This window comes from Chelonoidis abingdonii, chromosome 1 (assembly GCF_003597395.2).
Source record: "Chelonoidis abingdonii isolate Lonesome George chromosome 1, CheloAbing_2.0, whole genome shotgun sequence".
NCBI classification, from domain to species: Eukaryota; Metazoa; Chordata; order Testudines; family Testudinidae; genus Chelonoidis; species Chelonoidis abingdonii.
Genome location: NC_133769.1, coordinates 274,140,673 through 274,145,517, shown reverse-complemented (window position 1 = coordinate 274,145,517; position 4,845 = coordinate 274,140,673).

The window sequence follows — 4,845 nt, the reverse complement described above, 5'->3', positions numbered from 1 at the left end:
TCATAACCATTCATCCCCAAGACGAGTGGCGCTGGTGGTGATAGTGGGAGACTGGAGTGTCTAAGGAAGTTGCTTGTGTGACTTGTGGTTAGCCAGTGGGGTAAGACCAAAGTCCTCTTTGTCTGGCTGATTTGGTTTACCACAGAGGTGGAAAAACCCCAGCCTTGGGCTGTAACTGCTCTGTTTAAGCAATTGATAGTAAATTGGCACTCTCAGTTGAGTCCTGCCAGAACCACATCGTCACAGGGACCCTGCAGCTCCCAGATAGTGTGGGCAGCGGAGAAACCCCAGAGCCCCCACCACTGCGGGCAGCAGTGACCCCCACAGCTCCAAGCCATGGGCAATGGGGAAGACCCCACAGCTTCCAGTCTCGTGGGGGGATCCCTGCAGCTCCCAGCTGCCACAGGCAGACCCCACCACTCCAAGCTGCTGCTGGCGACAGGGGATCCCACACCATCAGCCACCCTGGATGAGGGGAAACCCTGGAGCCCCTGCAGGGGTGGTTGCTGGACTCTCCTCCTCCTTTCTCATTTTGGGGCAGGTCATGGGCTTCCATCAGTTTTTGGTTATTGCCTATGACCTCTCCATGACTTTTACTAAAAATAACTCTGACAAAATCTTAGCTTTATTTATAAATTATACCATTAATACAGATCTTTGGAGGTAAATTGAATGGCCAGTATGTACACTTAAATAACCTCCACCATCTTCCAAAAAATACAGGGCCGCTATCTGGTCTCCATTGAATATGGGTTTAACTCACGCTGGCAGAGCAAACATGAAGACAGCCCCACCAGCTACTGCAGCATCGGACGGGAAGGGGAAAGCTGGATTATAGTGGGGCTCAGAGCTGAATGTGGCCCAAAGTTTGTAAAATGTGAAAAGTGCACATTAAGACACTTTCTAACAAGTATATTGGTGAATGCAAACTCTTGTGAAAGATCATGCAGATTACTTCAAAAACCTGCAAATTATCCTGTAGGTATGATACATTTGCAAATTGCTAATACTGAGTCGCATATGTTTAGTCTTGTCTCCGCGTGATTTAGAAAGACTGATTGGGCTTGCTAAATTTAATATTTTATTTTGTTTGAGTTGATGTTTATTCTCTAGCATTCTGCTTTGGAAAGACTGTTTGTTTGCCTACGGGCTGAAGTGCCAAAGGTAGCACAAAAAACAAAGGTGGTCAAGCTTATATGATGTATGCAAGTTTTGATCGCCCCAGGATATTAGAGAGACAAGGTGGGTGAGGTAAAATCTTTTATTGGATTAACTTCTGTTGGTGAGAGAGAGAAGCTTTTGAGATGCACAGAGCTCTTCTAGAGCAAGTTGAGCCAATAAAAGATATTACCTTATCCACCTTGTGGAACATTTATGAGGCACAAATGTGCTATTAAGCATTTATGCCCTCGCACCACTGAAAATATAGCCACTAGGGCCTACATTTAATTTATTATGCTCATACATGTTACATTTAGGAGCACTTATGAGGGGGTAGAATACTTAATATATCTTTGTGATTTATTAGTCTACTAAGGACATAAAGAAAAACTTTTGGTAGCACACTTTGCACTGCCCTGATTGTAACAACTAAGCTCTTGAAACAACAGTATTGATTATCTGCCAAAGGGAAGCAGCTTTTATTACAATATTTCACTGATAATTAAAGTTTGTTCTTTTTCCCCTAGTTCAACCCTTTTTCATTGAAAGTCTTGTTGTGTGGAAACAGTGACTATGAAAGCATATGGTAAACAGGCTGATTGTTGTACCTTGAATGAGAGTGGATTTCCACAGAGTAGGTGTGACCGCAGTGATTAAACACTGAGGAAGATATTTTATGTAAAAAATAAAAAATGGCTCCAAATATTAGTTGTTATTAATTTATATCTATCGCTAAATGCTGTCACTCATTTAAATTGTAAGGACTTTGGGGCATGGGCCATTTGTTATTCCATGTTTGCACAGTGCCTTGCACAGTGGGTCCCCTTTCTCAATTGACCTGGATGCACTATTGAAATAGATAGGGTTAATAATTAGTATAGGTAATGGAAATTTAAAATAGAGAAATCTGGTATATTACCCATGATACCAATCTAGCCATAAGACTGTCTTTGCAAAATGTGTTCATAGTGTGAGGGTTTGATTCTGAGCTACTGGACAAGGAGCTGCGCTGGGAAGATGCTGTAAATAATTTCTTCCAGCAAAAGCCTTGATTTTCGCTGACTTTTTATTCTCGAATTTCCTCAGTGTACTATTTTATATATTGTTATAGACACAGACTGATTAATTTTTCACTATTGATCGCCACCACCAACAATGGTTTGACAGATATGAAAACAAACTCTTCTTCTGTGTATTTTTGGATTAAGTTGCTACATCAGGATGTAACATGTTATATAAGGATCCAAAGAACATCTTGCACGTTATGCAATGACGTTAGTAGGCATACAGTACTGGTATTAAAATACATGATATTTCAAGGATATCTCTGGACACCTCATAGCCACAGTAAAAGACCTGCCAGCAAAGGCTCAGATTGGCATAGTTTCTAGAAGTACTGATCTTTCAGGAAGATATCCCAGGGGCTGTAAAATATTTGTGGCACTTCTGCTGTAATATGCTTAACAAACACTACATAATCAGGGAGGGAGAAGAAAGGATGGTGTTTTGTTAGTGTTTCGGATGCCTTGGTGGTGATCACAGTATGAAGATCTACATCGTGTGTATCAGAGAGAATGTTGTAATGCAACAGGCCAGGCAGTTCTGGTCCTTGAAAAATGAAACCAGCTACAGATGTTTCCTGGATATGAGAAAGGGAAAGAGAGAGTAGCTGTATAGCTGCATGTTAGCCACAGTTACTTACAATGCTAAGAGGCAGTAAATTTGCAAAATCTATTGTGTATGTGTGTGTGTGTGCGTGAACCTTTCATGTTATTTTACTTATGAACAATAAAAATGGTATGTATGTTTATTTGGTACTTACTTCTCATAGGGAGGAAAGGGGAAACAGTGCACATCTTCAGTCGCTGTAGTATTAAGGCTCTCTCCCTCTGACAATTAAGAGTCAATAGGGTGCCATGAAAGACAAATCATACAAAGTTTCTCAGTCTTGGTTTAGTGGAGCTCACATTTGTTTTACTTACAGATCCTAGTGTGTGTGTGTGGCCAGGGATGGGCCAGGAGGGCCATTTGGCTTGGTCCTCAAGCTCAAAGGGGGCCTCAAATTTAGACACTTGGTTTTTTTTGGCAGTTGATAAGTTTCACAACTTGTTTTTATACGCATCCCTATTGGACCAAAATGTGACGCAGTCTCTCAGCTTACAGCTGCAAATTTAAGCAAATAAGAGATGTGATTTGGTAACTGATATAGATTTTGTCATATTAAAGAGATAAAAATGTTCATAAATATTAATAAAAACACATCAGTTCTGATGACACAAGATTAGACCATGTGTCGTCATTTTTTTTGTATTATTATGGCTAGGGGCCTCAAAAGCTGGAAGTGGCCCGGGCCTCTGTGGACCTCTGAGAGGGCCTGAGAGAGAGAGACTTATGCCACTTGGATATTGCCTGGGTTTCTCAGCAAATAATTCCTCAGTTAATTACATGCAGAAGGAAGCTGGTAAAGCCCTTTTTTAATTAGTTTTGTTATGGAACTATTTCAGTTTGACAGTTGTATTAAGGACTTCATTGTTCATACATTCTTATATAGGCAGACTCTAACACCGAGTATGAGTTTTATATATATAATAGGTAATGTTTGTGAGGATAAGCTTGTTGATAACAACAGTCAGACCACAACTACCATTACTATCATATTATTGTTCAAGTTACATCCGTCATATAAAAGAAAATTGATGTCTGCTTCTGTTGGTTCTAACAAGGGTATAAAATTGAAAATCTAATTACTGTTCTGTTTCATTGAGCAGCCTGGGATAAATGTAGATGCTGGGAAGGAACTACCTTGCCTTATGTTAAAATCTGCAAAAGAAGCCAAAATCTCATAAACAAAAGTGAAATAAAGATTGAAAACAAACTGTCTGCCAAGAAGGCAGCTGTCACAACAACAAAAGGCACCTACTGCTGACACTGACAAGCCAGATTTCTACAGGTGAAAAACAAGATCACAGATTCCTATGAAAAATACAGAGTTGGTATGAAATTAGATAAATCTATCTATATTCAGTAATATGTATTCATGACATAATCAAAATGGTCTCTAATAAACTATTGAGAAAAGTCTGTCTTATATCAGCTGGGGCCTTTTTTCTTCCCGTTGACCATTTTTGATTAATCAAGTCTTCTGTCTGGACATACCGGCATGTATTCATTGCTAAGGGACTCTGCTCTTTAGAACTGTGTACTGTAAAGCCACAACTCATCCCCCTACTTACTTTTACTTGTCAGTTTATTCCTTGTCACTAGTCTTGTTTGCAGAATTCTGTTCAGTTTCTTACATCTGTGTCCCTTTTTTTTTTCTTCAGAAAAACTGTTTGGGTTTGTTATTGTGATAAATGAAGTGGGAGAGGGAGGGAGCTCCCTTTGATGGACATCCAGCCAGTCAGTCAGCAGTAAAATCCCTCTTGGTAGCTATTCTCAGTTTGCTTTACCTGTAAAGGGTTAAAAGTCCCCCAGGGAAAGAAAAGGAAGTGGGCATCTGATCAAAAGAGCCAATGGAAAGGTAGAACTTTTAAAATTGAGAAAGAAACTTTCCCTTTGTCTGTTGCTCCCCGGAGAAGGAGACATAGAGCAGCAATGCTGTGAGCAGGAGTCAAGTATGAGAGGGGTAGCCGTGTTAGTCTTTATCTGTAAAAGCAGCAAAGAGTCCTGTGGCATCTTATAGAC